At 39.3% G+C, this 25,394-nt stretch overlaps 1 protein-coding gene across 2 annotated transcripts in view; it reads left to right on the top strand.

Annotated features, from left to right (window-relative positions):
- LOC136709678 (leucine-rich repeat and fibronectin type-III domain-containing protein 2) overlaps positions 1-25,394 on the top strand; it is a 233,306-nt gene that overhangs the window by 52,540 nt on the left and 155,372 nt on the right. For both annotated transcript variants that reach the window (XM_066685106.1, XM_066685097.1), the window contains exon 2: positions 9,812-9,957. The gene's annotated coding sequence lies outside the window, so the exon portion shown is untranslated. The remainder of the gene's footprint in view (positions 1-9,811; positions 9,958-25,394) is intronic.

The following is a 25,394-nucleotide window of genomic DNA, read 5'->3' as shown; positions in this document are numbered from 1 at the left end:
TCAAGACCACCAGAGAGCTAATGATTTCTGGCAGCCATATAATGCATCTCCTTTGTTCTTCTCTTTTGTTTTTCACAATTATTGTAATTGTGGTATTGAAACTCAGGCAGGAAAAAAAATATTGATGAATATTATTTGGGAACATGTGAAGATCTTCAACCATCCCCAGTAAAACTTTCACTATATAACCAAGCCCACAATGTTGATAAACATGAAAAATGTTGAGGATGTTGGTCTATTTTCTGCTCCATAGGTGGGTAATAGTGTATTTTTGGCTGTTACAGAATACTTAAGATGCAACTGACCCCACATTTAGCGATAACAGCATAAAAGTAAACACATACCAAAAGTGCTACAAATCTAACTCGGTTGTTGTGGTAATTCAAATAGTGAATAAAACTCCAGTTTCATATTGAAATATATCATTCCACCTTAAAACATGTGGTTTTCAGCTTCTGAATGTAAATGAAACGAGTATGTTTTATGGAGAACAGTAGCTCCCCAGAAACGTCAATGTTCCCATTAATGTTCGTGATGATTATTTACTTCATTAGACACATCTGTGAAAGAATGACTGGCTGAAGCATCAGTTGAAATAAAGTGTGGGTAAAAACATTGAGCATTGGTCTGATTGTGTTTTCAGTCTGGAATTGGCTTGTCCCAGCCACAAGCCTGTGGAAAGCAGACAAGGTTGCATCCAGAGCCAAAAGCTGCCCCAAAGGCAGCTAAGCCATGCTTACACCATTCGCTCTCTGACTAATGGAGCATTCTGCTCTCTGTTACCAAGCAAACTCACAGATCACAACAAATGGGGGCAAATAGAGGCAGGCAGTGGGCTGTAAAATAGGCACCCGGATATACAGTTTAGCTAAAATTGAGTTGAGCCGAATCGTTGTGCTGACTCATTTGGGTAAGTGAAATATCACAGCCTGTCCGGAAGGGCTTAATCCCCATGGCAAAGGGAAACTGAGCCTGGATCATGGTGCTTTTTGCGTGATTGCAAGAACATTAAGTAAGTAAATGAAGAAACCCATACCATACTTGCAAAGTACTGCAGTCAAATCATAGGGTTTACATCCGATTGCTTTTAGAACTGTCCTCCAAATGTTTTTTTTTTTTTTTTTGCTTGTTAGGCCTTAGATTGTATGGTTACTTGTCAGTGTTTTCACAGATGTAGACTAATGGTATGTAATTATTGGGATAAATACAAGTACAACAGCATTCCTTTATATGGAATATTCATAACTGTGAATATTATTTTTAATCAAGTATCTAATTGTCATTAATTACTTAAGAAGTTTTATATTTTAAGATTGCACAGAGGTTCACCTAATTTTATGCCATTGATGTAATATTTATTCTAAATAATCCAATAATATAAATAATGATTATAATACAGAATTACATGACAAACATGGAAATACTATCTCTGCGTCTATTAATATTACATCACTACTATTACTAATAATTTTACTACTACTAAGTCTACTGCTGCTACTAATACAACTACTACTACTTCTACATTAGTAATGACAGAAAAAAGAACAATAATAAGGAAAAAGGGTTGAAGGGTGTTATTATATGTAAAATACTCTTTGAAATCTAGTGGTTCTCTCAAAACAGTAAGACCTTTAAACGTTCTTGTGAAAAGATCCAAAGTAAGGTGTGAATTGTCATGGGTATAATATGAGAGTTTCAGTCCAGAGGTCAGCAGAAATATGTGTGTGTGTGTGCACGCATGCGTGTGCATGTGCCTTGGAAATAATCCTGCAGCTGAAGTGATGGAGTTCTTGTGTCAGTGGTCATCATTCAAATGTCCGATGGCTTGTGCATAAACCCTGTTCCTGAATTGTGTGGTTCTTGATTTCACACGCACAGTCTCCCTGGTGACAGGAGTGTGACGAGACTACTGTAGTGCTCTACTGTTAACCCCTAAGGTGTACTACTTTAAAATAGAACTATGCCAATAAAGGCTTATAAATGGTTTAAAAAATGTTTGTTACATAGTTCATACTTAGGTTGTAAACACACCTTAAAAGTCATTAATATGGATAGGGTGATAGTCTAATACTGTCTGTTTCCTCCCACAGTCCAGAAACACACGTTGGTAGGTGGATTGGCGACTCAAAAGTGTCCGTAGGTGTGAGTGTGTGAGTGAATGTGTGTGTGTTGCCCTGTGAAGGACTGGCGCCCCCTCCAGGGTGTATTCCCGCCTTGCGCCCAATGATTCCATGTAGGCTCTGGACCCACCGCGACCCTGAACTGGATAAGCGCTTACAGAATGAATGAATGAATTAATTAACAATAGCAGCAGGTAGTGTCGCAGTCTCACAGCTCCAGGCTCCGGGTGACTGTGAGAAGTTTGGTGTGTTCTCCCTGTGTCCACGTGGGTTTCCTCCAGGTGCTCCGGTTTCCTCCCACAGTCCAAAAACACACGTTGGCAGGCGGATTGTCGACTAGAGTGTCCATAGGCATCGTGTATGTATGTGTCACCATGTAAAGGACAGGTGCCCCCTCCCAGGGTGTGGTCCTGCCCTGTGCCCAGTGATTCCGGGTAGGCTCCGGACCCACCACGACCCTAAATTGGATAAGTAATTGCAGAAATTAATGAATACTAACAACATCCATAATAAACAATTTCAATCCACTTAACCCTTTAGTATAAAATGTAATGTTATTCTAAAGTGGCACCCTGTTGATACGGCATTAAGGAGTGCTACTGAAACGAAACTAAACTAAATAAATAAATGTATTAATTTAAATAATTATCATACTAATAATAAGTGATGTAATTAATTTCCTTTTTGGACCTCAAATGTATTTCTGAACTGTTAGACCCCTTGTCTGTATCTGAATTGGTAAAATTATAATAAACTGAGGAAAACAATAATTACATTTGTAACATTGCTCTCTCAAAACCCCCTATACACACACACACACACACACACACACACACTTTCTTTGTGAAGGATATAAATACATGCAAGTGGTGTTTGAGGGTTCATTGGACATCCTCTCAACCGGCTGGATATCCACAACAAAGACATTGAGATCAAGGGCTAATTCATTACTGCATATCTGAGTGGTGAAATACTATGGCTGATAGCTAGTGTGTAAACGAATTGCTTGAAATGCGCTTCTTGACCTCTCCATTAACCCTGTCACTTGAAGTGATGCTAGAAGGATTCAGAGAAGATGAGATGGATGCTGTAATTATTTGTTATTCAGAAATTTATGTTTTTGATGGTATTAGATTCACACATTACAAACTTATATGTGGAAAAGATGTGTGATACATTATTAGAGCAATGTTGGGTGATCTTGCTGTAATTGGTCTTGTGGTGACAGAATGGCCCAGATTGGCTCTCAGCAGTGCACTTGAGCATATGGTAGTGTGTACAGAAGCTTCTGGACCATTTGGAAAATAATAAGTTGAATTTGAGTGCTTCCTGTATAGTGCACAGAAAATGAATGCCCAAGGACCAGGCTTAAGACAATCTAAATATAGTATTTTAAAGTGAACAAAAAATAACTGATAATTTGACATTCATTATGTAAACAAACAAATCTAAGCAAAATATATCCTTCCAACCTGCCTGTTGAATTAGTGTTGGAATGTGAAGTATTAAATTAAGAAGCCCATATTCATTTAGGGCTGGCACGGTGGCGCAGCAGGTAGTGTCGCAGTTACACAGCTCCAGTGACCTGGAGGTTGTGGGTTCGGTGGTAGTGAATGTGCATGTGTGTGTTGCCCTGTGAAGGACTGGCACCCCCTCCAGGGTGTATTCCCGCCTTGCGCCCGGTGATTCCACATAGGCTCTGGACCCACCGCAACCCTGAAGTGGATAAGCGCTTACAGATAATGAATATTCATTTAGCCATCTTTGCTGTTGTGAGAAGGGTATAGCTGCAGAAGAGGGGAAAGTATGTTGGTGATTGGTGGTCCAGAGACCACTTACAAATAAACACAATAAAGTTGAGCAATGGTATCTTGTCTCTGAAAGGGTGGATACCTTTATGACAAGTTCTATCAGGTTTCTGTGCAGTGTCATCAGAGAGATGCACACAGCACATGGGGCAGAGAGGGGCAGAAAATCACACTCTTCACGCTAGAGAGCAATGATATGAGGAAACTGCACCTGCTACAGAAACGGTGAATGGAAAATGTTAAATTTCCAATGGGGATCATATCATTTTGCCAAAAATCACAGAAGACTATGGATCCAGGTCATCAAAAAAGCAGATTGGTGTCCTGATGGTCCCAAAGCATGGTATTGTTTACCCCAGCACCTGCCCATGTGCCCCACCAAATTAACAACTATAAACTGTTCATTTTATACTGGAATTGTGAGCAGAACGACACACCATGCAAATTCACTACAGACACTACAATTCCCATAATGCTCCAGCATCTTTCCCAATGCATGAGCAGCTAATGAATGCTTTCAGTCAGAGCCTGGTTATTGTGGAAGCAGCTTATTGTGTCAGAGGAAGAAATGTGGATGCAGTTTTGGTGAATAGTGGTGCAAACCTGAGAAGATTTAAAACAATAAATCAGTTGTTCAGTACCTGTGCACATTCATCTGGGGATCTGGAGCCTACCAGCTCACAAACTGAGAAATAATACACCCAGTTTTCTTTGTCAGTAAATATAGGATAAACAGAGGCACTCCAGTTTTGTGGAGTTTTGCTTCTTATGTCGGCTGCAGACACTTTGGAATTGTCTCCAATCACAGCATGGGACCTGCACAAGATCATTCTTATTTAAAGGAACAGGCTGTAAAACCGGCTGTTCTGAACAGGGCTGTTTAAAGAGAGTGAGAACGATGGTGTAGTAGCTTTTAGGCTGTTGTTTCCCCATCTTCCCTCACAGCTTGTGCCTAAAAATGTATCACCCTCTTTTTATCTGGATGTTTACTTACTTTTCTGTTTCTGTATTTTTGCAGACACATTGTAAATTTACCAAATCATTAATTTTTACCAGATGTTTCATTAAGACGCCAGAGGACTGTGTTAACTAGTGGAAGTGGGGCGGGGTGTGTTCCATTTAAAGGATGTATTGAAGGGTGTTCCAATCCTTGTCACACTTGGACCTTATTGCTGATTGAATTCAATTATAGTGGTGTTAGAAGAAACATATCTTTCTTGGTGTGTGTGGGTGTGCTGAAGCATTGCTTCTCCAGAGTATGGGAGGTTGTAAATTGGTCTGTGCTGAAAAGGGTCAGAGCAGGGGTCACCCCTCTGTCTTTAAGTGGGTCCTAGTCAATCCACAGTACTTAATGATGCTTTTACAAAGGTCCTTTTGGTCAGCGGCATTGTTTTATGGGGATGCTCTTGTTGGCGGTTGAGAGGAGATTTATTTTTTCCAGCTGTGGGGATTGGGGATTAGCCACATACCTTCAAGAGGGGTTCTCAGACCTCCCCCATTGCCCCACACTGGAGAGATGTCTTGTCTTTCATAACTTAAAGATGGTCTCAGAAGAGGGCTCTTCCACTCTCAGATAATACATTTTTAATTACAGGGACATATAGCTGCTTGTCTGATAAAAGCAGAGTGGTAAGATATTTGCTGGTGTTGTAAATGCAGAGATTTTAAATCTCATATATTCCTCTGTATGAAATTACATAAATTTTATAGCTCTAGACAACCAGAAAGGAATGTGAATAAAATGGTATGAGAAAAATTACTCAGTGTAGTGTTAAAGGCCATCTTTCCCTTCTCTTTACACATCGCTGAGTAACTCCATTCAAAGACCTTTCTTTTTTTTAAATAGAGAACTGTGTGTGTGTGTGTAAGATATTAAAGCTGAACCTTTGCACTATATACTGTATGCTGACCAAAAAAAAAAAAAAAGAAGTAGCTATTCCATATCTTTCCCATAGGGCTGTTCCAAGCGCCATTTTAGAGATATGGATATTTAGGGGTTGGGAGGTGTTGTAATTTAGAAAATCCACATCTGACACCTGGTTTAAAACCCTCTCTGTGGTTCTTTTCCACTGCATGTGATTGACTTGACACACTTTTAGCTAGTCACTTTTCCACTAGCCCAGCTTCCATGCAAAATGGAGCCAGTGGCATCTCAAAACCCAGTCTCTAAAAGTTAGGTGCTGTTTACACATTGTGTATTTGAGTGTTATTTTTGATTTTTTGGACTGAACACAGCTCTCAGTTCACACAGAACAGTTTTCCTTGTTGCTTATTTGGCTTTCGCTGGAGATTTAAGTCAGCCACCGACCCGAGGAGCGTTTGAACATTTTCAAAACACCTCAGGCTAAATTTACAAGCTGTCGTTCACAATCAAATAAAAACAAATGCAAAAGCTGCTGCAACTTCACAGATTTTACAAGTGGTGCGTTTGTATTGGAGCTCTGCATTTTTTGGTGATTGACAGGTCTCTTTGGAAAATCAGGGCTCTGCAAAGTTTGCACATCACAATTTAGTACCTACTTGGCTCCGTTAGAACTGGGACTGCGTGGTTTCAGCGACCAGGTACCAGATTTGGCCAGTGGAAAAGCAAAAGAGCCCAGCTGAGTTGAGTCATGCAGGTTCCATGCAGTGGAAAGCACTATAAGGGTTAAACTGTATGCATGGGTTAACCTGAGCTTTGTGGGGGTGGTCTGATTCGAGGTATGAAGCTGACAAAGTGATTTGTAAGTAGGCTGTTTTAGGTTCAAGGACCTTTATGTTGATGAGTTTTAATACAAGAGGAGTGGGGGTGGTTTAACCTTTATAAAATCAACTTTCACATGCATTCTGTCATCTTTTATTTTGCCATGGCTTCAGTATTGCTGATATTTCATTTGCCTGTAAATGATGATAATGTACATTCAGTACATATTTAGATTCTGTGTAACTGAGAAATAAAGGTTATCTGGCTTCTATAGGCTGATAGTTATGTCCTGTACACTTTCTAGAATGTAGCTTATGTTTTTAGTCACATATTATAGTGTCATCATTATTCTATTCCCTGGCAAAGAAAAGTCTAGAGTTGCTCAGCACAAACAGAGAACAACATCAGTTTAGAGAGAGATAGCACGGTGCAGGATGACGCAGATATGTGGAAACCTTGGCGACAGTGATAGCACTAACCTAATCATATGTATCTCCAGCTAGATAATCATATTAAGTCCCTTAGGGTGGGATTGAGGCAGAAAAGTGACTTTCCTCAAGAACTAATATAGATGAAGGTGTTGAAATTAGAGAGTGGAAAACTCCTATACTTACTACTGGATGTGTTATCAGTGTGAAAACAATTGGACTATTATTCTGCTTATTTTAAATCCTCAGTTAAACAAGGCATCCCTACTGCTTTTCTGAATTGTCTTTAAGTAATCCCTTTGAAACTTTGAAATTGTCTGAAACCAAACATTCAAAAGCCCTGAACTTGCTTGATTTAAATGTGTTTTTCATTTCCACATCCATAAAACACCCACACAGTTACTGCTAAACATAAATAGGAGAATTGTGTTGATGTAATAGAGAACTAAGCAAAATCAGAGACCACGTTTTATTGATTTTTGTTTCTAGTCAGTTCAAAGTCATGGAGTACACGTTAGTCATTTTCTAACATCAGAAACATTTAGGCAAAGATCACATAAACGCCTCAGCAACCGAGTATAATAGCAACATTTATTTTCAGTATTTTTATTTAAGTTCAGTCAAAGAAGTTGATGGAGAATGAGGCTGATGATGAAAACCATAGTTACACTTAAGTATCGCTTTTCTAGACCTCAAAAGTTCTTTTCAATCTTTGAAACATTAGGGAGTCACATCAATCATCACCCGTGTGCAACATCCACCGGTGGGACTGCAGCCATTCCACACCAGCATGAACATCACACATCAGCTATTTGGTAGAGGGAAGGTGAGTGAAAATGTTTGAGCCTCTTTTTTGAAGATGGGGATAGTCAGGAGGTCAGCAGTGACCAAAGTGGTAGATTTAGTTGGACTTTGGGGTAAAACAGAAAAACGGCCACTCTATACAAGGAATTGCCCTGGGTTCTGTCATGACCTTAGAGTCAGAACCTCTTGGTTATGTCTTACTCGACTGCTTTTATAACCAAGTAGATCAGTCTTGTACCAGAATTTACATGGCAGCTCTTGTGATCAGAGATTTTGATAAAAAAGTAGAGATTAATAGTTTAGCTCTGCTCAGTAATCCTGATCACCTACAGTGATGTTGAGTTTGGCCAGTCCAGTTTTCTGTAAACACCTCTGGCATCTTTATTTTTGCATAGATATATATTGTGTGTCTGTCTTTCCTTTTCTTGGTAACAGTTTAAGACTGGACCAACCAAAACATCTGTGGATTGTTTAGATGTGAAGAAAATTGCAATTCAAGAGAAGAGTTTGATTATGTTCTCCCTCTCAAAGATAAGAGTGCGGTTTATTTGAATTGGGGATCATTTTGGCGCTCTACAATGTGTTGAATGGTAGTAAAAAGCTACAATTTTCTTTATATTTTTTAGTATTTTTTAACCCGTTTTTTGAATTGTTTAACATACCCTGTCCTTGTGCAGCTGAATTATGCTGCATCAAAGTAAGTTAAAAATCACCTGAAAAACCTTTAATTTTTTATATATATAACTTTTTAAACAGCAAATGAAATGAGCACAGACCCTGACTCTAAACCCTGCAGTGATTGGCGACCTTTTTACATATAAGATTACCTATTGAAATCTGAACAAATAAAAATTCTACCAGGATAAATGCCAGGCCTAGGCTACTTAAAATAATAAAGCGGTATTGGTCCCCATAGCCTCCTATAACATAAAATGAAACTGTTTACTTACTTGATTAATGTACAGCTGTGGTGGTACTCAGTGCCTGAGGCTGTCTGGAAGTGCTAAACAGGTGTTATGACAAGTTGTGCTACCTATCGATGCCTATCCTACAGCAGCTCTGCACCTGCTTAGACCCAAAAGTGTAAATGTTGTCATGTGTTTCTCATGGTAAATCTGTTTTCTTGCATTATAAAGCCTTAGCTTACTGTAATTTGCTTCAGCGTTCCAAAAAATAATAATAATAAAAAAAAAATAAATAAAAAAAAAATAAATTAAATTTTAAGAAATTTGCTATCACTAGAATTACCTATAATGACTAATCTTTCGCCTCATACGGGGATTTAGGCTTTGCATAGTTCCTGCTATTGAGAGCATTTTCTGATGTTTTAGCCCATCCAAATACATACTGTTTATTTGTGTTATAAAATTACATTATGGTAGCACATGTAGACAAGGTAGCACAACACGACAGAATACTGGGTCATAATGTAAATCTCACTTGTGTTTATTAATTGTAATCCACATGAAATATCTGTATATCTCCCATTTTGAAACCAAAACTATCAGCGCTGCAGCCATGTTGGCTCAGAGACTGTACTGAGCTGCAGCACCGGTCAAGGATGTACATTCGCTTTTCATATTTAGCGGACACAAACCTGTGTGACTGCGGCTTTATATGTACCTGTTTAACTAAATAGCAAATAACTGCGGATACAGAATGACACAGCAATAGTAACTTAAATGTGATAACTGAAGCAGCCATGATATATCGCAATCAACTTGCGTGGCCTTGGAGATTGACCTGTCGATCACCATCGACTGGCTGGCGACTACTGCCCTATTCAGCTATTTCAGATAAACTAAATGTGTGGCTATTTTTTTTTTCTTCAGGGCAAGTGCTTGATTTTTCAAGTAATGTACCATAGTCTAAAGCATTTGTCTCACTTTTGTATTAGTGCCATGATTCAGTGTGGCTCTGCAAACATCTGTCTAGAGGTAGCTGAGTGTCGTTTTGTCTGTCTTGCAGGTGAAAGAGTGACCCAATGAAGTGGAATACTACCTTGTCAGTGCACGGAAAGAGAAGTCACCTTGTCCCACTCTAGCACGAGCAGAGGGAGAGAGAGAGAGAGAGAGACGTCTTTGATTGTTTGTTGCCAGCGGGGAGACGGGAAGGTCAGTAAACAAACCTTGTTTTATTTCTGCTGCTGTGTTAGTGGGACTGCCTTGTTTTGGGCATCTGCATTGCCGCATGATTTATCGACAGAGGGAATGCTGTCAAGCTAAATATCGCCAGGCCCAGCACTAGTCAGAAGAATTCACGGTATACAACTTCGGATTTGGGTTTAAGGTGCCGTAAAGAGCTGGTTGAAGTTGATTTACTTACTGCGAGAACTGGAGTACATCTCTTTTGTTGTCAGAGATTATTTTTCCATTGGGATAGAGTCTAGCGAGATGTGCTTTCAGTCTTTCCATGTCCTCAGAGACCTCCCGAAAAGTGGAACCAAATGAAGTGCCCCTGGCTAACTGGAATCGCTATCTTGCATGTCCTGACAAAAGGATGCTCGATCACTTATGGTTTCTGTTCTGTGCTTGCAGTAGGCCCCGCATTCAAGGTTTTTCCTCTAAAGTTAAGTCTACGCACAGCAGGATGCTGTGGGCTTTTAATTGCTTCCCCACAGATTGCTGCCTCTCACAGAAAGTAGGTTAATTGTGTAGGATGGGAAAGCCATGCACTGACCTTGATGAGGCGCTGCCAAGTGCAGTTACTGCAAAGTTTCTGCCTCGTCAGGTTAGCTTGTTACTGTGCCTGAAATGAGCTGGGCAGCATCCAAGAGCCAAGACATGAAACATATCAACATATCATAGCAACACATTAAAAAGCCATACATAGTCACACACACATTCCTTGTGGAAGCATAATGCCGGCCTATGACTTGTAAAGCAAAAACACATTTCCAAATATTACTCTTGTCCAGTTTGTAGCAGTTGGCACAGGTCCTGGAAACCATTATAAGCTATTTTACGTAGTCTGGGAATGGCCTCTGCAAATTAATCAAACAAGCTGAATTATGAATCACTGTAATGGCCTGTATTACCCTCAGCTACAGCAGTTGCCGCCTTCTACACTCTGCAGCTACATTTTGTTCAGCAAATCTGCGAGGACTACATTCACTTTTGCATACAGTATATGACCAAAAGGGTTTGTTCATTTCATCCAACAAGTTCTTCTCAAATGAACGGTGTTAATACTGAGTTTGTAAAAATTTTGCAGCACATACAGCTTCTACTCTTCTTGGATGACATTACATTTGATTCTTAAAAAACAGTGAGGATTAAAATATGGTCATTCATTCATTCTCTGTATCCATCATCCTGATCAGGACTTCAAGGACCCAGTAGAGTATCCATTTGGAATGTATCACACTTACCATGTCACTCATACACTCCTTAATGGTTTCCCCTAATGATGGATAATAGGTTATGGATCACAAAGGCCACTCCAACTCATCTCAGATGCATTGGATGGTGGGCATTTTGCCCCTGTAGCACCTTGGGTGCACCTTAACATGACATATTATACACCTTTAAAGCTGTTCCCTGGGGTCCTAATAAAATTTTTGTGACATGTTTTAATTAAAATACCACAAGGATCATACATCACAGCACCATTCTCTATTCTATGGTTCCAGCGCCTGTTCCTTTAAATGCCGAGTCAAGGGAGGCACAAAGAAGCTCTTGATTTAGCTGTTTTTGCTCAGTTCTCCTTCTTTTCCACACTTTGTTTTTGTTTGTTTTCTCATTTCTCTGCTCTCATTGTTGCTCAGTTCTTTTATTTTCTTCTCTCAGTTTGGCTGTTTTACATGGATTAAGCCAGCTGTTGTGCTTTCTCATAAGTCCAGCTCATTGATTGGGGAGACTAAGGCGCAGGAGTGTCCACACTTGACCTCAGCTGTGGAGCAAAATCAGAATGCCCATGTTACATGTTTCCTGATTTAGACAGCCCTACAAAACTGACTGGGCATTTTTTTCCACAGTTTGTGGGTGGCTAAGTGCTCGAGATCCTCATTAAAATGCACACATGCAATCATAAAATGTTTTTTTTTTCTTCATAATATGCCCCCTTAAAGTAGCTGTGTTTAAAAGATTATAAAGGCTAAATGTATTGGATTGGTACTTTTTCATAACTGAAAGGTCAAGAGAGTGTGTATAAAATCATTGCTGTATTGATTTCATTCAAAGGAATATGTTCAAATTATGTTCCCTCACTAAAGGTAGTGACGACACACCCCAGAGGGTACCACCCCAGTGACCATTTACTGCCTTTTTGCTGGAGTGTGTGTGTGTGCGCACACTTGTATCCAGATTGTGGAAATGCTCAGCTTGTTGGATAAAGCATTAGCCAGTGACCTGCCAAGAAAGCGGCAAGACCACATGCAATCTGCTGACGGACATTCGGCCAGCCACTGTGCTCTTAGAGAGCCTGTCTGTCCACCACCTGACACATTTCCCTTTCGCTTCTGCTGTGCCATCTGGCACGCCTCACTTCTCATTCCTCAGACAGGATTAGTCACACTCTCCCGTCACACCAATGACAACAGTTTCACTCTGGAGCGGGAAGAATGGGCAGGGAATAATGTAGTTAGATATGATCAGAGAGACTGATATTGGCTTTACTCTGTGTGGGTCTTGTGCAGCTTATTCAGGAATAATCTACCAGTTAAGACTCACTGGTTCTTATATCCCCAACATAGTCTACAGATAGTGGCCAGATACACAGTATTATAGAGGATTTAGATGAAATACATGATGCAAACCACAAAAGCCGTCACATAGCTGTTGAAGAAGCATAGACGAAAAAAATATATATTTAAGCTTGCAAGAAAATCTTGAAGAATCTATTTCAAAACACTATCTCCTGTGTATTAGAGCAATATGTAGCAACTACTACTAGTTTCCGTTCCTTTTGGGAGGCATGCTTGAAGTTTCATTCCTAGACGTTTGTTCTATTTAGTCCTTTTTGCTTTTTCTCTTTACGAACTTCTTGACTACTCTGCCTCCTTTCAGAATCCTTTTCATCATCGTCATAAACATCCGTGTCAAATGAACATGGAAATTTTAACAGAGGATGGAGAATTGTAAAGAGGACATTTTTCATATTTTCTCTCATCATGACAGACTATAGTCGGGAGCATAAATATCCGCCGTCGATTCACAGAGATAGCAATTGAGTGAGACTGCTATTCTGAATTATATATATATAATGTGTTTTGTTCCAAACACAAACAAAGATCCTGGCCCAGTTTCAGAAGAGATGCTCCTCAAAAAAAACTCTGCGCAGCAAACAAAAATAGAACTGCAGACAATGAACAACATGGAAAAAAGAGACGCACAAAAATAGACCAGTCAACTGCTCATAAGGCATGGAAATAAAAGCCGGGAAAAGAAAGATGACTGGCTGCTTCAGCACAAGCACCGTATGACACTCTGTTGTTTTGGACTGTGTTCAGGGGACCATTTTATCACCAAAAAAAGAAAAGCATAATTTATAAACATGAATATTCATTTTTTTAAATAAAAATGTGCAATTCCCAGGAGATAAAGCATCACATTGCTTCAGTCCCAACATGAACCAGTTTACGCCTCACAGGGCAGACATTTTTATGATTGCTTTAGTCTAAAATTTTAGTCTAGATGTCACTGTGAATCTTAGTCCAGGTCCTGACCCACGTTGTCCTGTGTGGACCTGGGTTTATATCTGATATAATATTGAGAATTATTATCTGGAGTAATTTTTCTTGCATTTACGGTACTGATTTAACACCCCAGGACACTCACTCACAGACCAGTCACATGCATTGTAAATCACAAGATGCTTCTTAGCCAATCAGATCAGTGCATTATAATGACTTTGGTAGAGGAAAGCTAATTCAAATGGAGTCCTCAAAAAAAGAGAAACGTGGAGAGAGAAAACAGAGCATGAGACTGTGGTGATTATTAATAGGAACAATATGAAGCACTACCACAAGACAAAACGTTATCTGAATTTTATTATATTTTATTAGACACTCAGTGGCTGATGAAATAAGATGTTGATATAATTACTAGGCTACTAAAGTATATAGTTTATGACACTAAATCATAGTACAAGTTGTATATTACCAGGGGAGCTACCAGGGATTTTTAGGCTGCATTGTCACGCCCTTGTTCTGTCTTGTCTGTTGTCCCTGCCATGTGCTCACTTAGCACATGGCTCTGTTTGTTTGTTGTCCATGTCTCCGCCCTTGTCTCGCCTTTGTTCCGCCTCCTTGTCCGTCCTCCTCGTTATCTGTCTCAAGTGTGTCTTGTCTGTGTCATGTATTTAAGTTCCCTTGTCTAGTTCCTATTTGTTGGTCATTCGTTTCACTCCCCAAGTCATGTTGGTCTCTTTTCCATTGTTGCAGTGTCATGTTATCCAGTCTGGTCTGTCTCAGTCGTTTTCTGTGTCATGTAATTAAGTCTGTCTGTTGTGTTTTCTCTAGCCCTCTGTGTTAAGTTTCATATTTAGCTCTGTGTTTAGGTTTAGCTTTAGCTCTCTGTGTTTACTTAGCTGTCTAGGTCTTTGTGAAGCATCCCTGTCTATGTCTCTGTTAAGTATCTCTTTCAAGGTCTTTAGTCTGTCTGTCTTTCCTGTTTGCTTTAGTTCTCCGTTTTAGGTTTAGTCTGTCTAGCTCTTTGTATTTTAGTTTAGTCAGCTTACCTCACTGTGTCTGTCTCTGTTAGCTCCCTGTGTGTTAGCTTTCTGTTAAAGTTTCTTTGTTTTGTTAAAGTATCTGTGTTTTAGCAAGTGTGTCCGCCTTGGTCAGTCCGCACTCCGGGAGTCCCTGACATGCATACATAAATATTACACTGGGCACCCCCAGGAATGACCAAACCTCTATATGTAACCCTCACTAATATTGTTTGACTACAGCAGCATTAAAACAGCACCATTTTGGCTGCTTAGTTGATAAGGAGTTGGCCGATTTAAACAATAGCCAGATGCTTCATAATTAGTTACAGTAGCTAAAGCCAATATATTTTAACAATTAGTTTGAACTCAGAGGGAGTCAAATCAGGCAATACAGAGGCTCAGGTTGTTTACTTTTTGCCAGACAAGTAAAATTAATAAACATTTTAACATTTTAAATAATGTCCATGAGCGATGAAAATTTGATAATTTAATGTTGAAATAAAAAATAAAACTACATTTTGCTACATCGCTGAATCTGTCTATCACCCCACCCCACCTTCTATATGGCACCCCTGGATGTAACTATGTAACAGGATCTTATTGAAGTTTAAATAAATACCCCTGATCTAGGACGTCTGATATATTCAGGCCATTACGTGTGAGTGACACACTGATTTCAGTGCAGCGAATACTGTTTCAGAACATGTAGATGGGTCACTGGATAAAAACACTGATTACTGTTTTAATGTACCATCATGTAGATGATGACCTCATTTGCATTTCGCACTGTTGTCTGCTTAAGCCTTTCTATAGTGAACATGCACACAGGAATGCTGAAATATATGGTCCAGTAGTTTTCAGTACCCTTGGCCGACTAGATTTTTTGCTTCAGGGCATCTGAACGATGCTTGAATATGTGATAAGTGATACCGAAGGCATTAGTAAACCACATTGAAAGTCAGGAGACTAACTGTCTTCACTGGAACACAGTTATTCCACTATATTACAGCAAATAATGATGTTCTGAGTGGCCAGTAGCCCTGGCTGAGTTTTATTGAAGCTGTCATTTCTGACTGGCGAGGAATGATCCAATGACATGAAGGCCTCATCTGAGACACATGACTTGAACCCAAACCTTCTGACTTTGTTTCATCACTCTGACCTACTGTGGCGTAAGTCCAGTCTAGTCTATAGCATTTGACGTGTGAGTGATGGGTGCACACCTCAAGGTTTTCTAATGACTCGAAGCAACATTTGAGTGGGGTTAAACTACCTTTAAACCCCTCCCTGATTCAGCCTGTCAGATGGTAATCACAGGGAAGCAGTTAGTCTCCTTAGAATTCTCCGTCTTACCGACCAGGACCCGGCTCTTTCTCCTCGCTTGCATCATGAGAGATGTAGTATGCCTTCGCTGATGAAGACTTACAGACGCCTTAAGCTTACATCATTTGTGTAAAGAATTCGAGAGGTGGAGAACACCATGGGCTTGTTTATGATCACTAAGTGGGCTAAAGCATTTTAAACAGCATCTTGTGGCATGTGTTTTCTTGTGTTTTTTTTTTTTTTTTACATTTATTTTGACATACATACTGCTGTTGGACCAGCTCAATGCTCATTACCATGTCAGTATCTGCTGTGAAGGAATAAAAATACCACCCACATAATATCTGGTCAGTGATGGTCATATAGTGGTCTCTTTCCAAGTGTGCACAGATACAGTAAATGGTTATACGTAATGTGGTTATAAATGATAACTCTGTTATGATTATTTTGAGATTGTAAAAGAACAGTTCAGCTTTCTTGTGCTGAAACCACATATCCACTGTCCAGTGTGGTCATTTACAGCGGGAGGTAATGACAACAACACAACACAGGACTTCTAGTGCGTGCACTGGGTTTTGGCAGTGACTTAAGCTTTGTAGGTATAATCAGTATCAGCAACACAAAAAAAAAAAATAATAATAATAATACCATACTAAGTCCAATGCAGTAAGTGCAGAGATACCACAATGTGGCATATGTGCTCATTATAAATCCAAACACCATCTGTATAATTCAGTTTTAATATTTCCTGATATGTTATATTATTTAGGTTGGATGGTAACTGATGAGATGCACATGGTATGATTGATTCTGGTTAATAGTTTGATCTAGATGAATTTTCTAGCACTGGGTGCTGTTCTAACCCATTTAACCCATTGTTTAAATATAGGGGCATGGTGGTGCAGCAAGTAGTGCCGCAGTCACACAGCTCCAGGGACCTGGAGGTTGTGAGTTTTAGTCCTGCTCTGCGTGACTGTCTGTGAGGAGTTAGATGTGTTCTCTCTGTGGCCATGTGGGTTTCCTCCAGGCGCTCCGGTTTCCTCCCACGGTCCAAAAACACACGTTGGTAGGTGGATTGGCGACTCAAGTGCCCATAGGTGTGAGTGTGTGAGTGAATGTATGTGTATGTGTGCCTGTTCATGGTTATTTTCTGTTCAGTATTTCCTAGTTTGTTGTTTGCTGCCACTCGTGCTTGTTTTCAGATTGTGTTTCGTGTTTGCATTAATTTAAGGTTTTCCTTGCATTTACGTCTGCCTCATCTTCTTCCTGCAAGCCATAACAAAGAGAAAATATATTTTTTTCATGCCACGTTAATAGAAAATAAGAGTAATAATAATAAAATAAGAGAAAGCACATACAATTCATAATGCTACTCAAAATACCTCCACAAAGTGCTTAAAAATGGTTAGAAAATATATTGCAGTTGCATATTTAAGCTAATTATATTCAACAAGGACATATGTTCTACAAAAATTAGTATCTGTAATTCACACGTAACAAAGACTAACACACATTTAAAACACACACAAAACACACACAAAACACACACACACACAAACACACACAATTGCACAAAACCTACTCACAATATAACACAGAAATAAGTGGATTTTGGTGTTTTATGTCCACAATTTAAAAAATATAACACACTTCAGTCACACAGCTCCAGGGGCCTGGAGGTTGTGGGTTTGATTCCCACTTCGGGTAACTGTCTGTGAGGAGTTGGTGTGTTCTCCAGTTGCTCCGGTTTCCTCCCACAGTCCAAAAACACATGTTGGTAGGTGGATTGGTGACTCAAAAGTGTCCTTAGGTGTGAGTGTGTGAATGTGTGTGTGTGTCTGTGTTGCCCTGTAAAGGACTGGTGCCCCCTCCAGGGTATATTCCTGCCATGAGCTCGATGATTCCGGGTAGGCTTCAGACCCACAGCGACCCTGAACTGGATAAGGGTTACAGATAATGAATGAAAGAATGTTTAAATATAAATAAATAAATAAAATAAATATTTTCTGTAGTATGATATGTCTACGATCTTTAACACTCTGTAACAGCTGACTCATTGCTGCTGCAGGAGAAAGAAGAAATACTCCACATTTGTTCAATAGTGGTATCATTTGCACATGTGTCTTTGTCTTGGGTTGAGAGTCTCTTATGAGATCTCTTGAAAATAAATAATGTTCTCATAGGGGTCGATTTAGAGAGGGTGAATATGTGTGTATGTTTGTACACCTATCAGTTTTAACATTAAAAGGACCTCCTTGTTTCTGCACTCATTACCCATTTTATCAGCTCCACTGACCATAGAAGTGCACTTCTAGGTGAATTACAAACAGTGGTGCTTCTGTTGCTATGCATACTCTGTTAGTCCCCATTCCCCCATTTCTTCAGCATTCAGGAAACTCACAGGACCCCCACAGAGCAGGTATTATTGTTGTGCTATATCACTCCCAGCACTGTGGTTAAACTGATGTGGCGTAGGCGTGTTAGTGTTTGTTTCAAGAGGATCAGATACAGCAGTACTCTTGGAGATTCGAGACACATCTGTGTCACTGCTGGACTGAGAATATCCATCCAACATCATCCTGTGGGCAGCATCTAGTGACCACTGATGATGGTGTGTCTAATACAGTGGCCAGTGAGTGAACACAGCATTTAAAATCTCCAGCCGAGTGGCAAGCAGGTCATTTTATTGTATTGGTTGACGGGTTTATGAGTGAATCCAGTTCTCATTGCAGTGTTCCCAATCATCCATGAACGTATTCTCTTCTGCTCTTCTGTGCAGCATCTGCCATGTTTTTATATATCGTTTTATTATTGATTAGTTTTAATGAAAGATGAAGAACAAACACTGTTCTCGTCTCCCTGACTTCATATGAAAGGAAGACAAACAAAAACAAAACATTCTGAGCGCTGAAAGCTCCCGCTATTTCCTTGACACAAAAGCCGAATAACATTAGCGATGGCAGCTCATAATTGCTATTCAGGTCACAGAGGAAATCATTTGATGGCTAGAACACATCCTCTCTAACTCGGCCAATGGGAGGAAATTGGAAAATTGGATCGCGGAGGCCTGCGTGTGTCACACACAAGTTCACTTCAAACAAATATCTCTTGAATCAGTGCCCCTTTCTTCATAAAACATTGTATTGATCACTATTATTATGGGTATGTTAGTCATTCCAAAGTTTACCCCCACTCACACATGCATGCATATACACACACACACACATTTCCCTCTCCTACTCATCCTTTTGCAGTATTTTCAAATGTAGATTCATATTTATGGCCACAATGGGGTCAGTGATTTGGTAAAATGGCATATACTCATATACAGTTGGCATACCTACTAATAATATAATACATATACTAGTTAACTATTAAAGGAACTATATATATATATATATATATATATATATATATATATATATATATATAATCTCTCAGGGGTCAGCTTGAGTATAATGCGCACTCTCCAAATGATACTTCACATGATACTCTTGTATCCATGAGGATTTGTATAATGATTTTTGAAACTATTGATGTTATATAATATTGTTTCATAGTTTGGAATGTGGCCGATCCAGTGACATTGTGAGTAGTTTTGTTAAAGGATACCAGGCACATTGATGCTGTTGGAGTTTGTCTACTATGTCCACTGATTGTCCACACTAGGGACACTTAATTGACTGCACCACAATTATAGATGTTAACTTAGAGATGATGATAGTTCTTCTCTTGCACATCATTGCATCATCAGTGGCCAGATATTTAATTAGCTGAATATATTTGGTTTTTCTTTCAGTCCTGTGCAATGCTAGACCTAAACAATAATGATGACGGTTAAAGAGGGACCACAATGTGTAATTGTTAAAAAAAGGAAAATGGTATAAAATAAATGGAATTTATAGAAACATACATCTTTATGAAATAGTAGTGAAATCGGAACAAAAAAAGCAGCATCATGATATTCATACAAGTCTTGTATGAGAGTACAAGGTTTGGGCTACGTCAAACGTGAACATGTCTATTCATACACACTTTAACAGATATTAACCTGAGCTTTTGAGACACAGAAGAAGATTGGCCTAATACCAATCAATGTTGAAAGAGGTTGTCTGGCTTGCAGTCTTGGCACTATGCATCGATCGGAAAGATTGCCTCTGAAATGGAACACCGCAGAAGTGTCTGGGTGACGCCTACAAAACAAGAAAATAGCATCATTATGACTTTCTCCAATTGGATTCTGCTGGGCTGTTTTCTCTGTGTGTGGAACTCTTGTTTTCCTCTTGCAGTGAGCCTCCAGAAATCCCAGTTATGTTTCATCCTTCTCCACAACATGGAACTTCAACTGGACACAAATATGAGTCACTTCTTTTGATCCACAGTCAGATTTTCTAATTACTTCTTTGATTTTCTTTTTTTCTTTAAGCATGGGATGTGTGAGGTAATCCTGAGTGCTTGGTTTTCCCATTTGTTTGACGAACATTTTTAGATCTCTTTATTTGAATCCTCTTTTGAGACTGTAAGACTCAATCATTCAAACATGCGGCCTTAATGAGGCTATTTGCACATAGAGTGATTTGCATGGAGCGTTTCAGTCAAAAGTGAAGCTGATTTTATTTTTACAGTCAAGGTTCCCTTTGACCTGCAAGGTATGACTGTGATCACCCGTTGGTAATTACTTCTACCTTCCCCAAATTGGCATGGATCTCACACCAGTTTACTGAAGTCCTGGGGTGAGTGCAGAAGGTCTGTAATTAAGCTGTAGCTCACCATAATTTGAAAGAACTGTGGCTTATTTTAGTAGAAGATTAATTAAGCTTCAGAAGGACGCCTTTCACCAAAACTCTCGTCTGGAAACTGGCCTCAAGCTATTTTCCCTCAGGGTGATGGCTTGCATCATCCTTTTTATTCGAGTGATACACTGTGATTATTTCTTCTTCAGAATCTTTGCTCCACTTCCGAGCCTTGAGGAATTCTGGGTTAGATTTTTTCCTCTTGTTGAAAGAGTACCACATGCACAGGACGTGGATATCCATTAAGTTGTTGCTTATTTTTTGCTTCAGAAAAGTTTCCCATTCTAAGCCATAATATAAACAAATCAGAATATTCTTATTAAACATAATCATAGTTGGAAGACATTTAGGTTAAACTGTGTTTATCTATAGCAATGCAGGATGAGCCTGCAATTAATCCTCTGAATAATAAAAGACATGCCTTTCAGCAAGTCACAAGCATTTCTATCAGCAACTACTTCTGTCAAGTGAAGGGAAAATTCAGTCTAAACTCCTCAGAGCAACCCACAGCAGATGTGCTCATTGGGAGAGTTTGTAATTCAGACACACTCTGGTTGTGTTTCCTTAACCTCCACTTGCTCCCACTAGAGGTCACCACAATGGATCAATTCACTCATCTGACTTGGCTCTTGGCTTAGGGGTCACATTGGCAAATGCAACTACAGTACCTGAGACACACAGTCATGGGCAATTTTGCATTCATATCAACTCAGCAACACATGGCTTTGGACTTTGGGAGGAAACTGGAACACTTGGGGTGGGGGAGGGGGGGAATCCAGTACTCCAAGTTTCTGAAGTTGTGGCTGGAGCGACACCTTGCTGCACTTGAATACACCCGGGTTATGTCTTATATATATGTTAATGTTACGATCAGAATATATCTGAATTAAGTTTATTTTTGAATAATGAACAGTAAAAATATTGTAATATATTCCTCTGTTTCCTCCTCTGCCTTGTTTCATTTTTGCATTCTCTTATTCTTTTGCTTTGCTCTTTTCCTGCCTTGTCTTCATTGTGTTTGTTTTGGTCCTGTCACATGTCTTTGTCCAACCACGTCTCCTCTGACCTCTCGCCACCTCTCCGTTGTGTCCTTGTTTCCCTGTAAGTTTATAAACCAGCTCCTTCTCAGCCTGTGCCTGTTAGGGTTAGTTTTCTGTTACTCTTTAAGTTTTTGTCAAAATCTCTGTATTAGTTTTTAATTTTTCCTAATAATATTGATTTATATTCTGGTGTTTAACTCCCAGATGGTCATAGTCTAGTGTTCTTTCTCTTATTATTCTGTCTTAGCTCCAGCATCTTTATTATCTTCTGCCCCAGTCTCTGTGCTAATTACATGTTCTATTAAAGTCTGTCTTGTGTTATATTGTCTTCTGACTCCTGAGTTTCTTGGTTTGTAAACAGCTTTACTTGATTTGTTTATTTATCTGTCATTTCTGTGTGATGTTCCCTGTACTTCTGTTTCACACTGTTATTTGTGTAATGAATCTGTATTTTTGTGTTTACATCTGCCTTCATGTCTCCTTCACTCCAAATGTTAGTGTGCATCAGCATATCCCTCTTTTAGTCCGGTAGCACAAGTCTGAGTGGAATGTTTGAGATATTGTTTATTCCCTAAAAAGCAGTTCTAAGACAATTCCAGTCCACCACAGTTTGGGAATTCATGGTGAAACGCACTTTGATTGCAGACACTGTACAAACTGTCCACAACGTGTCAGTGGAGGGTCATGAAACAGCTTATCAATAGTGTCTCCACCACATGTGAACAGGTCTTTATCTGTATTTCAACAACATGTCAGTAATCAGTCAAAAGACATGTCGGTTAACTACGAATGAACGTAATTTTAATATGATTCTCAACAAAGTATCAGAGTCTATATAAACTGCAGGGAATGTATTAACAACTCATCAATTTATATAAAAAAAAAATAAATAAATAAATCTTGTAATGGCAACGTTCTATCAGCAGACGTTCAACTAAATATAAATTAACTGTCAACAAACATGTGATAAATCCCCATTTCTATTGGTGTGTGTGATACATAATGTAACACCTGATAGTTTCTTGCCTATTACTTGACTTCTTTCTGGAAATCGACATGTTTCAGTTGGACAAGCAAAACTATGCTAGCACTAGACAAGCTAATTACCTATAGAATTTCTCCCTCATGTAAACAACTATAGACTGGGTTTTCCAAATATAGAGAATCTCTAAGCTGATGTCTAGAGCATATCTATTGAACATTTTTAACTTTAGACAAAACAAATTAAGTGTTACCTGAAGAAATATTCACATGTTGTTGAGAATCTGTTGATAAGCTGGTTCCTGACTGTTCACTGATGTGCTGTTGACAGTCTGTACGTGTTTTGTTGACTGTTCGTAATTTTTATAAATGGAATTTCCATATAATGTTACTGAATTAATTTGCATACGGTGTGAGTTTTAGATAAGAATAATATCCTGTGTTTGGGGAGATATCACATTTACCTACAGTACATTGTTCTACCCTACTTCTTTACTGATGACAGCTTCATTACTGTTATGCACGACCGTTTGTTTACTTGTTCACTTTGTTCAGTTGAATACTCAGATGCCATGTTAAATAATATAAATGTGTGGGATGCTGTGGTGTGCTATCAATATCACATTGACTTTATTAATTAGCTGAAGGTTCTGGGATTTATAGTTGTGATTAAATGAGTGAAGCATCCTGCACATTCCAGCTAACGTTGTTTCATAGGCCATTTTAAATGAAACTATTCACCCTTGAGTTATTATATCCAGTATGTAGCTTTAAGCTGCACTGAGGGGGGGAAAGTCTTTTCATTTTGAAGAAAAAGAGAAGAGTGTAACTTCATCTGCCCACTCACTGCAGCTTTGGTATTCTGCGTCTTGCAGTGCTGCTTACAGCTGCAAAAAATATAATAAAGTCTGGGTCTGTCTGCAAACAGTGATTATGAGTTTATGCATAGATTATATTTACCATTTTGTTTCTGCTTCATGTGATGATAGTCTCAATAAACCCACTGCACTGCGAGGAATGCTGTTTTATTTTCTATGATACAGAGAGCAACTAATTCAAATATCCAAACACCACCATCATTTCAGCACTGTGCAGACATGAAAAGTGGATCAATCACTCTGTCATTGATATTCAGAAGCTGTGGAGGTACAAGTGGTCTTCTCAGTTAGACCCTGCGTAAATGCCAGTGAAGACAGAAGCTGAGAGAACAAGCTTTATCTGTTTGGGTTAATCACATGGTTCTCTTGACAAATTCCTTCTGGAAGAGGAATTCTCACATTAAAGGCTATCAGAAATACCCTGACAGACCTGCAGCCCTGATGCATTACCTCACTTGCTTGCTCTCTCTCTCTCTCTCTCACACACACACACACACACACACACACACACACTACTGCCCATATGTGTGTAGAGGAGCTGTGTGAGTTCTATAGATTACTGAGGCTGCACTGGTAAACAGCATTGATTTGAGGGAGCTGAATCTCAAATCTCATGTTTTTGACAATTTACAGGTTCCTCACGCATCAGTTAATAAATATGAATGTTGGAGGTCGAACGTTCATCTTTGTGCTTCCATAACCACTTTTCACATTCATAAGATTCATAAATGTCTCATTAACTGATTATGCTTATTTATACAGTGTGCGCCAAATATAATTCACTCTTTGTGATTATACATGTGATTTTCTGATGCCATCTGGTGTGAAAAATTTCTCTTAACCTTGCTACTAACTGGAACACTGTGGACCTGGTATCACTTGTGAAATGTGAACAGTTCACTAAAAAGTATAACAATTTAGAACACTTTAATTTGTACATTTTGGCTTCATCATAATTCATTAGTATTGTACGTATACTAAATGAGCTCAGATTCACTGGTGGCGCTGTTTCACTAAATATGCTCAAAGTCTCTGTTGTGTACCTGAAGAAGAGTTAAAAAAACAGTAGATTTCTGTTAGCTATAGCATTCCACAGACAACAGCAGTGCTTTCTAACCTCGTGGAGTTTACCGTAATGTTTTCAGGCTTATGTTTTAAGGCTGTTCTTTCATGCTGGGTTGCTAAATATTCATACATTTGTACACAATCTACAAAGCTTTTAGAACAATATTTCTGTATTCACTTTGATACCTGTCTACACTTGAGTGTAGTTTCTCATTGTACATATAATAGAGTGACCAGACGTCCTCTTTTACCCGGACATGTCCTCTTTTTTAGACTTAATAAAATGTCCGGGCGGAATTTCACAAACGTCCGGGATTTTGTTTGCTCGAGAAGCGTTTCGTTCACAAACTAGTGCCGCCCTCCCCTACTTCGTTTGGTTCGCTCGAGTGAGAAGGGGGAGTGTGGTGAAGTAGCCTAAAATCTTCGGATTGCACGGTCTGACTGTAGAGCTACCGTTATTGGTCGATAACCTTCTCTGTAAACATTTAATTGGTCAGTCTGCACGTCAGTAGTCCTTGTTTACGTCAGGCAAAGCTTATGCCGAAATGACAAAAAGCGAGGGGCGAGAGCTCACCCCCGACCCACACACCCTCCTGAGATGTGTCCTCTTTTTCAGCATCTCAGATCTGGACCCCCTAACATATAATGATCTTTGGAGATATTTTACCAGAATAGGAATTAGTACAGAAATTGTAACATTTTGGACACTTACCCACTGGCGTATGAATCACAGGGGGTGGGGGGCCTGTCACCCACAAAATTGGAAACCGCTTATTAGGAGAATGCTGGTGCAGACAGGGGAGTGGCCGGTGAAGGAGTG

This window comes from Hoplias malabaricus, chromosome 1, assembly GCF_029633855.1.
Source record: "Hoplias malabaricus isolate fHopMal1 chromosome 1, fHopMal1.hap1, whole genome shotgun sequence".
NCBI classification, from domain to species: Eukaryota; Metazoa; Chordata; class Actinopteri; order Characiformes; family Erythrinidae; genus Hoplias; species Hoplias malabaricus.
Note: the sequence above shows the minus strand (reverse complement) of the source record. Positions and strands in the feature narration are given on the sequence as shown.